The 14285-nt window shown below is 31.1% G+C and overlaps 1 protein-coding gene across 2 annotated transcripts in view; it reads left to right on the forward strand.

Annotated features, from left to right (window-relative positions):
* The window catches only part of NAALADL2 (N-acetylated alpha-linked acidic dipeptidase like 2), a 1088713-nt gene that overhangs the window by 142349 nt on the left and 932079 nt on the right, over window positions 1-14285 (forward strand). The gene's annotated exons all lie outside the window — the stretch shown is intronic.

The raw sequence follows: 14285 nt of genomic DNA on the forward strand, positions 1-14285 counted from the left end.
CTTTCACCACACACAAAAATTACGTCAAAATGGATTAAGGACCTGAATATAACCTGAAACAATAAATTGCATAGAAAAAAAACATAGTTACTAAACTCATGGACATTGGACTTAAGGAGAATTTTATGAATTTGACCTCAAAGGCAAGGAAAGTAAAAGCAAAAATAAATGAAACTAAAAAGTTTCTGCACTGCAAAAGAGACTGTCAACAAGGTAAAGAGACAGCATCTCAATGGGAAAGTATATTTGCAGGCAACGACTTCAAAAGGGCCTAATATCCAAAATATACAAAGAACATATACAACTAATAACAACAACAAAAAAACAAACAATCCAATCAAAAAATGGGCAGAGGACCTGAACAGACACTTCTCCCAAGAAGACATACAAATGGCCAGTGAATTTAGTTAAGTTGTTAGCTCTACAATGTTCAAATTCATATATAAATATATATTTTTTTATTGTGTGGTATTTTTTTGGGGTGGGTGGAGAAATAAGGTAATTCCCATAAAGCTTTTAATGCAATAATTTCCTATAGATGACATTTTCTTGATAAATTTGATATAAAGGTAAAAAGGACCATTCCTTCATCCACATAAATAACTTTATTTATGGCAATAAATGTAATTTATGGAACAAGTATCATTATAACTTGAAATCAAAACCGTAATACTGTCATAAGTTGGATTTCTATTAAATTTATATTATATTCTTTAACACAGAAGCAAAGAGTAACAGAAACTACTTTCTAAATTTTCCAATATGGATATATTTTATGTTCCCAAATTTTGTTTTCAACTTAAATTGAAATCTAGTTCTTTACTCTATGTATTTGAAATATATAGGAAAAGAACCTACAAGACTGAATGGCTAAAGATTAGGGACAGCAGCAGACTCAGTTTTGTATTCTTAGATCCCTGCTTAGTGGTTATGACAGAATAAATATGCTGGTTATCCTCTGTTTGCCTCTTTAAATCCATTCTCCTCTATACCCCGCTTAATGCCTAAAAAAGTCATATCAGTGAACTCCATCATCTAAACTCGCTAGCCTTCTAACTCAACTGGGTTTAGTCATTGGATATTTATTTCTAATCCCCACAGAGCTGTGTTTGACAGATGGAAACAAACTTATCTACCCATGGCCACATCTTCTGTCATGTGCTCCTTTTTCAACAGCTCTCACTTTTACTAGGTTGCAGTAACACTGCCCCCCTCTCCTTGTCGCCTTTAAGACCCAGAGACTTTTTATTGTCATTAGTCCTCCTGTGCTTCACTACTGAGTCCCTTAACCCTGCCCTCACCTCTCTTTATTGTGCCCTCTCTTTTGACTTCTCGGACTTTACTTGAAACGGTTAGTATTTGGTTTATGTTATTTGACAGAAATTTGAAATGAATATGAAAATCTGAATATATGGAATACAATAAACATTTTCATTTAAAAAAAAAAGAATGTCTGCCATGCATTGTAGGCCATTAAAAATATAATATATGGCTACTTTTATAGAATATTTTCCAATTTTATTATTAAAAATATATTTATAATAGAAAAATCTTTTTATTGTTTTCAAAAAGATAAATAGAAGAAAAGTTTATTTAATGGTTATGTTTGTGAATTTAGTTTAGACAGATGCCTACAGTTTCTCAATATATTTGCTATCTTTTTGACTGCCAGAATGCAATTTAACTGAATGAGATTTTCTTATTTGGTATTAATATATTCATTATTATTATTTTTTTTTACCTTACAGAATTTTATGAAAATCTATGATTGGGTCATTTTTACATTGGAAAGTTATTTTTATTGATTGAATATAGAAAGTTAAGTCACCAAGATATAAAGTGATCTGTTCAAAATCATAATATTTGTTAAAAAATTTACAAGTTGGTTTTAAATATTGGTTTGGAAAGACCTTTATTCCCATTTTATTATGATAACAGTTTGTTGCATCTCTGAGGACATGAAAGAATGATTTATTAAAACTGTTATATACAATTTTAGAAGTTAATTATTGGACATTTTTTATTCTTTCTGCCTTTATCATAAGAAACTCATTTGAAACATTTTTCTCTGCACAGTTCTATTAAGAAGAAAGCACACTGTACTTTTTAAATAAATAATAGAAACATATTTTTGCCTTATTATAAAAGTTAATAAAGTATACTGATTTTTGGAGCAAGGGCCTTAATATTCTGTATTAAATAAAAAGCTATTGACCTAGAGACCTTTTATAAATATAATTAGTTTATCTTAAAAGAAATGTTATGTTTAAGCTTGTAATTTCTTTCAGGTTATTAATAGAAAAGCATTATTTAAAACTGTCAGGAAAATCAATATTGAAACACTTATGTACAGGATAAAAATGGTGTATTATTATCGATCGTTATTCGATAAGGAAAAGTGTGGCCTCTATATGTATGGAGGTCTCACTGTTAATTAAGTGTGCTTAAATGAAAAGATTGAGCTTTATTAAGGTCTTCGTCATATAAGTTGTTCATTTATTTGTGGTTGGAACATACCTATAAGTATTTTCTAAGGAAAATCTTGGCCTTGTCCATAGTTATGTCCTCAGGTGGCATATAGTCAGGATGGGTTTAGATTAAAAGTATTTAATGTCAATCCTAGAGTTCACTTACTTCATTTTTCATCAGTAACATAGAATGTTATATTCCATTCTTAGAAAATATGATAACTGAACTCAAAACTACCCAACTTTTGTGAATAGGTTATTTTTTATAATTAACATTAAAGGACAGTTGTTTGAACCATATGCAGTTTATTAATTCTTCTACATTGTTGCTATTGATTTAAACTTCTTTCTTAAGTGACACACCTGGGGGATAGAACATTTTCCAATTAGGAGCTCTTTGCTACAGTGACTTAGAAACAGGAGGAAACCTACTTAGACAGGACATACCTAAATGCTGGGGACACGTAGAGTTCCTACAAGTAGCCCTGATGCATTTCGGTGATGTTTGTACTTCTTCTCCCTCAAGTTGAGAAAACATAGCATTTAGGGTGACACAGACTATTGTTCAATCTCAGAAAAAAGCTTGTTTCCTCATCTCTATTGTAGGGATAAAAACAAAGTTATTTTTGAAATTAAAGTTAATTTATCTAAAATTTCTAGCACAGTACCTTGTTTATGGTAAACATTAAATGTATGCTATAATTGTAATTATTATAATTAATATTATTTTAAACTTTAGTTAGATAAAGCAATGTTCTTTTAGAAACACTTTAACTGAACTCCTTGGACTTATTATCCCAGCTTGACATGAAAAATATAAGCAATATGAAATTTGCTTCTATATTATAAAAAAGTTGTTAAGGATATCAAAATTGTATTTTCTTTATGAGGATTCATAGGAGAAACTTAGAAGAGATTTATCACAAACTTGCTTTTCTCATTAATCGGAAAGCTTAAAACAAAAGCTTTTGCAGCTGACTCATGGTTATTAACGGTATCAGTTATTTCACAGAAGTGTGGTTGTGTTCTGGGGCCTATTGAGTTGCAAAGAAATATTTGCCCCAATAGAGAGATAAGTAAGACAAGATAAGTTGACTAGGATAATAAAAGCATCACTGCTGAGAGAAAAGTTGAAAATAGATAAAAGAAAATTTTAATATGATGAGATGGTCTTTAAGAAAGTAATCAGAAAAATCCTGACTGTACGATAAATATGCATAAATTCCCTTCATAGAAAGTTTAGCTTGGCTGTGTTATTCTTATTACATTTATATTATTTTCTATGACCTTTATTTAGGACCGTTCTATATGGCCACATTGAGTATGCTTTGCACTGCTACAGTTAGGCTATTTGTAGAAGCCAGGAAATAAGTGGCACTCCTTGAAATTGTGGAGGGCACAATCTTCATGACATTATAAGTGCCTTTGTTTTTATGATATACTGACATCTATGTGTTTTACAAGATTACACTCATATAACAAAGCGAGAGAGGTTTTTGATCTAAAGCCAAATTATTATGTAGCTGCTTTTCTATAACAAATTTTAGTATTAAATAATATTACAATTGCTTAAAAAGTATTATTTTTATGAAAATTACTGTTCTTTAGAAATGAATTCTATTGCCCTTAAAAAAATACTAACATAAGTTTACTTGAAAAAAGTGAAAATTAAATGTCTATATGAATACGGTAGTTCATCATTGGAGAAAACTATGTTTTCCCTTCAAAGTTATTGCAAATCCTTTTCAATAGTGAATGAAGTACAAACAAGATGAAATAGCTTTAAATCTTTATAGATATATGTGTTTGGAAGACAATGTTCATCCAGTTGTGAAAATAACACTGAAGAGTAGTAGATACTTTTGTTTGCCATATTCACCTTATTGCTTGGCCAATTGTAATTCACCAATTCTTCTAAAATGTGACAAGCAAAAAATAATAGTTGTAATTAAATGGAAAATACATGTAAAATCTAAGTTTAAAGTGATTAATAAAGTGGCATTGCTTCTTTATATCTCTAAAATATTTTATTACCCCCCCCCAAAAAAAAATCATAGACTTCCATTATATATTCCTATAGCCACTTGGCACGTTATACATAGATAGCCAGACTGTGGTTAAGCAAATGTCTCACATCGTCTCTAACAGTTTATCAATACATAAATCATGAACTATGAGAATCTTTTTAAGGGGTTTTTAGAAGCATAGAGTGTTATACTGATAAGCAATTAATCATATTTTATTGCCTAGTTTTAAATACTAGCATCAATTGATGTGATCATAGCTATTTCATTCCTAGACATTGTGTTAAAATGGAGTGCCTTTTTGGTGATAACAGTTAAATACTGTATTTGTTTTAAAATCTGTATACTGACATATGTGTACACGTTGTCCATTCAGTGTGTCACAGTGGGTAGTTTAATGGTCTGAATGTTTAGTTTCTTATATTTGGGTTTAATGATAATTCTGTTTGGTGCTCTTTTATCTGGCAGGTTCTGTGCTCCTATGCTTGCTGCTTTGTCTCATAATTTAAGGGAATATTGATTTACTATCTTACTGGGTTGAATGTATCTGGCATTATACATGCCAAATGATGCAAATTTTTTAGCTCTCGAGTTACTTGATAGATCACTGGAACCAGCAAAGTCCCCCAGATCTTCATTCTGTCTTTCAGAGCTTAAGATGAAAGAATTTATAGCATACCAAGCAGCTTGTGTCATAGTGGAACATTAGGTAGCTGAGTCACAAGGCTAGCTTGCTATTTTTCATTTTCTAAATATCAGCAACATTTTTCATTTCAAGGTAGACTCTCTAAACTTAGTCTTGTGGAAATTGTGTCCATATCTTGAACATTAATGCTGCACTTCTCAGCAGACATGGAAAGAAAGAAATTAAAACTGGTTTATCCATGAATCAAGAGAAAGGTATTTTCCTTGAATTATTATGAGATGTAGAAATTTTCTACCAACAGTAAGAAAAAAAAAATAGAAAAGAATAGCCCTATGGATATGAAAGTAAAACCCTGGATTTCCAAAGCAGAGAGAACTTATTAGACATGAAGTTAGTTAGGTACCTAGGTGCTGGGCCTGGCTCTGCATCTAGCTATTGATTAATTTTAGAAAAGATAGCTCCTTTGGGCCTCAACTTCTTTCCTGTATTTTCTCTCCTAGCATTCGCCCCTGGATTGGGGCAGATCATTTCTGTGGCTCCTTCAGGCTCTAATATTCTATATTTCGATAAGCAACACTGTGCCCTTGCTAAACTTTCCTGAGATTAGATAAGAAGGCCTAAAGGTCATTTTCTGGTTTTCCACAGATATTATTCTGATTTCACACATAGCAAATTAACTTTTTTAAATTTTAAAAACTTATTGAAGTAGAACATACATATGTGTATATGGTAAATGTGTCAATTAAATATGTTAAGTTTGAATTATTTTTTAGAATAAAGATTACACCATGAATTCTCCACCTATCAGAATGTAGAATGTTTTAATTACTCTAGAAACTCTACTTTCACCCCAAAGGTAGCCATCATCCTTCTTTTTATCACTATAGACTAGATTTGCCTTTTATTGAACTTTATAGCATGAAATCATACAGTATGTGCTTTTGTTGTGTCTGATTTTCTTTTCATTAAAAACTATGTTTCTCAGATTTATCTATATTTCTGCTGGATAAGCATTCATTTGTTTTCATTGCTATATATTATTCCATTGAAAGAGTATATCGATTTATTTATGTTGTCAGTGATTTGATTGTTTCTATGAACATTATTGCCCTGAATATTTGTATACATATATTTTAGTGAATATTTGTATGAATTTCAGGGGATATATATCTAGAGTATAATTGTTAGGTTATATTATATATATATTTTTAGCTTTAGTAACCAGCAAGTTTTCTAAAATGAGTGTTTCATTTACATACCAGCAATAATATATGATCGTTCCAGTAACAATACTTATTTATAAACACTTGTTATTGTCAGAATGTTTAATGTTAGCCATTCTGGTGGATGAATGATATTTTTTCCTCTAGATGACTAATAAGTTTGATTAACTGTTGATACATTTATTAGACATCTTTTGAAATTTAACTTTTGAATCAAGGAAGCTAAATTTTATTAATGGATTTTCAATATAATGGTCAGTTCTGTGAAAGTTTATATTTCTACAAGATAGCTATAAAATGAGTTTAATTTTTCCTATCTAAATTGTCATGAAATCATGGAACTGAAATGTTTTTATAACCAAATCATACACTTTTTTTGGCAGATGATGATATAACCTTTACAGGAATGTCTGTATTGTTTTTGAAGCAGTCCATTTCATTTGGGGAGAGCTCAAATTATTATAAAGCTATTTATTATATTGATTCAAAATCTGCATTCATATAATTTTGCTCTGATGACCCAAATATTGTTTTTTGAACAATATGGAATAAATTGACACTTTCCTATTTGTAAAACCTTTACATATTTGAACAGAGTTATTTCTTCTGTGCCCTTTAGACTATGTATGAAAGCTAAACCTACTTCTCACAACCATTTCACATTTGCCCTGCTTGCTAGAACATTTACTCTTCTACACATATTTCTATGGACATACATGAATTTGTCGTTGACTTTCCTAATCTGTGATGTCTAAAATTACATTGAGTTTTCTATGTGTCATCCTAAAATGCTGAATTGCAACCACTGTGATCTATAAACAATTATTAATTTTCAAGGTTGAATAAGTACTATAATTAATGGGAAGTAGCTCTGCTATCACAGGAAAAATATTCTATAGAAATGGAAGTTGTGATTTAATGAAGAGCCAAGGACAGCGTACTTTTATAAGAAATAATATAGTGTGAGTGGGTAGTGAATGAAAGTGGTCATTGAAAACATAAGTATGTATTGGTGTTTGCAATCATATTCATTTTGCATTAGACAGTTTAGAATCTTAAAAACATGTAGGATGTGGATTTAGGTGAATGACTTTATATTTTCCTTGAGAAACTAGTTTTACTATATTTAATTTAACATGAAGAAAACATGAAGGTAAGTAAAAGTACTGGCACATTTGAGTGTAGTATATGCAACCTAGCTCTAATGTCAGATGTTATTACTTTTATTAATTTGTCAAACTCATCATGTGGCAGGTTCTGGTTATTACATACTATTTTTCTTAATCTTTACAATGCAATTATTGCAGTTTTACAGGAGAAAATGAATGTCAGAAAGGATAAGTAATTTGTTCAGAATCATATCTAAAGTAATCAATGGAGCCAAGTTTGAATTCAGGTTTTTGAAACTCCAGTGTCCATACAGTGTCCATAAACTCCTTTATGTACATGTATATTGTATTAGTTTTCTACAGATGCCATAAGAAATACCACAAAATGAATGGCTTAAAACATTTATTTTCTCATAGTCTGGAGGCTAGAAGTCCAAAATCAAGGTGTTGGTAGGGTTGATTCTTACTGGAGTCTCTGAGAGAGAATCTGTTCTCTGCCATTCTTCTACTTCCTCGTCATTGCTGTCAATCGTTTGCATTCTTGGCTTGCAAATGCATCTTTCTGTTCTCTGTCTGTGTATTCACATGATATTCTGTCTGTGTTTAAATTTTCCTCTTCTTATAAGGACATTGACCATTGGATTTAGGGTCCACCTTAATCCAGTATGACTTTGATTTAACTTGAATACCTCTGTAAAGACTTGTTCCCAAATAAGGTCACATTCACATGTATTGGGAGTTAGAACTTCATCATATTTTTAAGGGGACAATTCAATCGCTAACCTGCACATGTGGGAAAATAAATAATACACACTCATTTGTATTTGGATATAGTTAGCATAGAATAGCAAAATAGCATATAGGTACCAGATGTTTCTTAAGTCAAAAATAAATTTTTATAATTAACATTCTCAGTACACTGTGTCTATTCAGTATTCATAGATGTACAGCAGTTGCCAATGGTAAGAAATGAACTTGAATTATTTTCAACTATTTACAAGCACCAAAAGCGAATTTTAAGTCTTAAGTACTTAACAATTATTGAATTATTACTTCTGAAACAACTACAATGTTTTCTCTAATTTAAAAAAGCTTTTCCAGCATAAAATTTATTATCATTTTTAAGAAAGTTAGTATCTTTATAGATAAATGCCCATGAAGAATGGCTCAAAATTCATGGCTTCCAATTGTTATTAACTTATTTTATTTGTTTGTAATATCTGCTTTCTTTAAATAAACCGACATGGAAACACCCTTTGAAAGCACAAATATGCATTGTGGATACAAATTAGATTTACCTTCCACTGAAGAGCTATAGCCACTATTTTTTTCATTAGAAAAAAAGTTTAATTGTGGCTAAAAACTCGATACATAAAATTTACCATCATAACTATATTTAAGTGTACAGTTTAGTAATGTTAAATATATTCACATTATTATGCAACTTATCTCTTGAACTTTTTCATCTTGCAAAACTGAAATTCCATACTCATTGAACAACTCCCCATGTTCCCTCTCCCTGGTCCTTGGCAATCATTACCCTACATTTTATTTCTATGAGTTTGACTGCTTTAACTACTTCATAGAAGTGGAATAATACAGCATTTGTTCTTTTGTGACTCGTTTATCTCACTAGCATAAGGTCCTCAAGGTTCATCTATGTTATAACTTGTGACGGAACTTTTTCGAAGGCTTAATAGTATCCCATTGTATGGATATACTACATATTCTTTATACATTCATTTATCCATGGACACATGGATTGCTTCCACCTTTTGGTTATTTTGATTAGTGTTGCTATGAACATAGATATGCAAATATATCTGTGAATTATCTGATATGTGCATATACATTAGCTAAGTTCTAATCTAAGGGTATTGGAAACTTTCTTATGAAGGTAAGCCAAGAGACAACTGTGGTTCAGATGTTTTCTGTCCTTGTGTGACTCTGCTGCCCCAACACAATGCATTTCAGTGCTTACATTTCTTCTCTCCCACATTGGATAATAGTTAAACTTGGTTCTCTACCCTCTAGCCTTAGAATATAGCCATTTCTATAAAAAGTTGAAAAGTAGAAAAGGGCTGCAAATGCCAACAAACATCTGTGTATCTACCCAAAGGAACTTTGTTAAAAGATATGTAGACATTTTACTGATTCAATCAACATTCAGTACATGTTTATTGAGGGCCTGCTATGGGTCAGATTCTATCAATTATTTCAGAATAAAACTGAGTAAATAAAAAAAAAATCCCTATCCTTCTGGAGCTTATGCTTCTGTGAGATCTATAAGTATATCTAATGGTGATGATGGTGATGGTGATGGTGATGATGATGATGTGCCTATTTGTGTATTATATGTCAGGGAGAAATACATACTAATGAGAAAAAGAATAGAAAGTGTGAAGGGGGCATAATTTTCTATCAGGTAGCTAAGAAAGATCTAACCGAGGTGACTTCTCAGTAAACACCTAACGGAGATCAAAGACTGAACTATGTTGTTGTCTAAGAGGAGAGTCTTCCAGGCCATAAGAGCAGCAAAGGCAAGCGCCCTGTGGTGAGAGAAGCCTACTGAGAAGGTCACTGTGACTCAAATGGAGGATTGGGAAAAGAATAGAAGGGAAAGGGATGGAAGCAAATGAAGTGAGGGGGGTCCTGGGACTTGTAGGGTGTAATTGAGACTCTGGCTTGTTCTCTGAGTGAAATGAGAAACTATTGTGGGCTTTCAAACAGAGGAGTGACACACTCTGATGTACGCTTTCACAAAATCACTCTGGCTACTGTATTGATTAGGCCATCTTAAAAGCTGGTCGGTCTCAGTTAATGTCATGTGTATTATTATTACTTTTTTAATGAAAGAAAAGGATACATTTTGATACATAGAATTAGGCCAACAGAATACCTTCTGCTGGAAGTATTTCAACGTTGATCGCCAAATATATTTCACGAGCCCACTTTATGAAAGGCATTGTTCAAGACGTTGGGTTTAATAGGTAAATGATGTCATCTTCCTTCAAGAAACTCACAATTTAACTCTAATACAAATTTGGTTTCATAGCAGAAGTAAGAATAAATAATAAGAGAATTGGGAAGAAGAAACATTTAATTTAGCCTGTAGGGATCTGGGATAGCTTCATAGATGGGAGTGTATTTGACTTGAACCAAGAAAGAGGAACAGAAAATTGGCAAGTTAAAAATGACTTTGTATTGAAAATGCTGAAAATGTATAAATACTGTGATATTTTCTTTGTTTCAAAAGAAAATTTCCTAGTTTTACTCAAATGTCCTACATTTTCATACCCACATATTTATATGGTGGTCATATTTTTTAATGGATTTCCAGCATAATACTGAAAACATGTATTGAATACTAGCTTTTTGTGGAAAAAATGAAAAAACTCCCTTCAAGTTACTTATCTGCCTTTCTATTGGGTCCATAGTAAGTATAGGGAGAGGCAAATGATCAGATTGATGAAGAAAAAGGGTTTGTTTTTTGTACTATCATTTTTCTCTCCTCAACTTCATATCTCCCTCCCTACTTCCTATCTCCTTCCATTTTCTTCTTCTGTCTCTGCTATTTTGGCTGACTCTCCTCTCATCTTGGAATTCAATGTATGAGATGAACATAGTACATAAATGCATGTTATTATTTATATTTTTAACTGACTTTATCCTTTTTTAAAAAAGTAAACATTTTATAAATTCTCTATTTTAAAAATATTGTGAGTTATTATTAATTTTTGTTTCCTGTGATTCAGTAATCCTGGACAGGAAAAAATTTTTCTCAATTTAGTCATATTATTTTATAGGTTATATGCATTATCAATATGTGGCTGAATACAGTTTGTTTGCAAGATGTGGTTCAGCTTTTGGTCTACCCCTTTCTTGTTTTAATGATTTCTGCTATGAATTCATAAAACTGCCATAAATTTGTCTTACCTCTATTAAACAGCAGTTCTTAAATATATAAAGTGAACTTCAAGAGATGATTTATTCATTTAATGACTTTTAGAAATAAGTATTCTATTTTTAAATTTACAATTTAGAAGGAAAATAACTAAGGAAGTTTTGAGATTATTTCTAGTTGTAAAGAGAAACTGTTTAGGGATGACATTTGCACTTGAGAGGTGCTGCGGAAATGGGTTCATCTAGTTAACCTTCATCCGAATTGCCATCTTCTACTTTATCCTATGAAACAACTGGTGAAGGAGAAAATGTTAATTAGGAAGCTTTTCAAGATTAATTTTTTTCATTTTCAGAAAGTGAAGTGTTCGCCACTTTCCATGTTAAATAAGGTTCTTCGCTTGGCAACATAGGCTTTGCTACAGTAATTGTGAGCTCGCAGCAAATACTTGATGGTGGAGAAGACAAGTGCAAAAAAGCAATTTTTGCAACAGCCAACCAGAACAGCCTGTTCTGTTCCCAATAAATTAATGGATTTAACCTTGCAGCTGTAGCGGTGTTATTATGCAAATAGTCTGTGAGTATTATGAAAGCCAACTGATTCTCTATAGAGAAAGTTGTTTCTTTCTTCCTGAGAATTCTAAGTGACTAGATAATTGACACATTGTGTAACCATGTTAAGTGAAGGGAAAAAATATTTTCAGTAAATCTACTGAGTTTTATTTTATGTTCCAGCGTTTTCAGCAATTTACAGAGGCTTTTCCTTAGAACAATATTATTTAGCACAGTAAATTCAAGTGTCCACAGACAATCTCCTAGAAAAGGAAGGAATGAAAAATATTGTATGGCTCTTTCCTCTGTGTTATGTTGATTTTAATTCAGGCAGAAATTAAAATTTCCTTCAATATTATTCAAGTGTAGTGGTCCGATCATGCTGAACGTCTTTGAAGCAATATATTTGCATTCTGATTCATGATGGACTAGAAAATTGTGCACTAATTATTTGATCAAGTTGATAGCCACTTAGGTTTTTAAAGCTGATCTTAGATTTATACCATATATAAAACACTTACAGTTGAAAGTTCACTCTCAGTAATTGACCAGTTGTGAAGATCACTCAAAGTGCTCTTCACTAGATTGAAGTTCCGTGGTTAATGAAATCGTTGATGATTTAAAAATATTTAAAACGAGTAAATATAAGAGTGGGTTCATTGGTGTCTTTATTGTGGTAAGGCTGTAGTCAGTTGATCAGGGAAATGATCTTGGAAATTAGTTCAGTTATTTCATATGAACAATTTGCATATATAATTTTCGGTTTTGTCATAGACAGTATTCACCTTATGTGTGCTTTATATTATTAGGTTATATAAATCAGTTTTTAAAAATGTACTCCAAAATGTTTTATAATTATATGTACATATACATATATTAGGGATTATAATAACTGCAGCTTGAAAGACTTGCAGTTATTACATAATTGAAAGATCACAAGATTTGGAATCAGAAGTCCTAGATTTTTGTACTTTGATTTTTTTAACCTCTTAAAGATCTTTTCTTACCCTATAAATAACAACGCCTGAGAATAGATTCAAACTGAACGATATATATAGAAGAGCCTTGTAAACTTTGAATTAGAAAATAAATATATTATTTTTATTTAATGATATTTATGGTCTTTAACTTTCAGTAAACTGTTTATACACCAACATTTTATTTTGAGTTAATAATTCTTACATTCGCATTCCAAACACAATGTTTTGACATTTTTGCATCTCAGTTTTAAAATTTTTAAGTAGTAAGTGATAATAACAATTAATCAAATTTAATAAGGATAACATTGCCATTGATTTTTTAAAACTATGGTATATATAATGATTCATTAAAAATCTTGACTGATGATATAATCATCATTTGTCATGCATACCCTTTAATTAATTAATTACATTCTAGCTATTCATCCATTCATTTTTACTTTCCTATATTTTTATAATTTGAATATTTTTATACACACTATTCAACTTTTATCTATGTAAATGCTTCTCTTCTATCATGTCACTCTGTCTTCTCTTAGTTTTGCAGTGACTCCATCCTGAATTTGGCATTTACCATTTCTTTATTTTTAACACTTATGGTTTGACACATATGTTTGTGTCCATAATCAATATATTGTTTCATTTTGCATGCTTTTGGACCTTATTATCATGTTGAATTTCCGCTCTTGGGATTTTCTTTTTCATTTAACGTTATATCACTTTGTCGTTCACATCACAATATTAATATATTTATATATACATAAATCATGTCATAAGTATTAATGTTATTAATTTTCACAGCTTTATTATATTTCATCATGTGAATATACCATTATTCATGTACCTATTCTCCTGTGAATGGCATTTGGTTTCTTGTTTTTGTATTTGTTTGTTTGTTTGTTTCTTTTCTTTCATATATCCAATATAGGCAGTGCTTATCTACAGTCTATTCTCATTATTCATGGTAGTTATTTTTATAAAGTTGACTAGAACACTGACTTAGCCAATACTAAATCATTGCCCCTAGGGGAAATACAGGTTTAGGTTCCTGGGACCCTCTGGTCACAATATTTTTCTCAATCAATCAATATATAAGCTTGTTTTATGTGTGATATAGTTTAAAGACAACTTATAAAATGTATATTGTTGATTCATTAACATTGAACTCATAGACAACATTATAACTCATGACCGAATGAAGCTTACCTAACATATGTATTTTCTCCATAAGTTTCTTTATAGCTTCTTACACTTAGGAATACCGCGTATCACTTCAGCTCTACATGTGGGGGATTTTATAAACAGCACATGCACACACACACCATAAAAATGCAAAAACAATGTCCCTAAGTAGACCACAAAAAGGACACATGTTTCACCTCA

Source organism: Pteropus medius, unplaced genomic scaffold, assembly GCF_902729225.1.
Source record: "Pteropus medius unplaced genomic scaffold, Ma_sr-lr_union100, whole genome shotgun sequence".
Lineage (NCBI taxonomy): Eukaryota > Metazoa > Chordata > Mammalia > Chiroptera > Pteropodidae > Pteropus > Pteropus medius.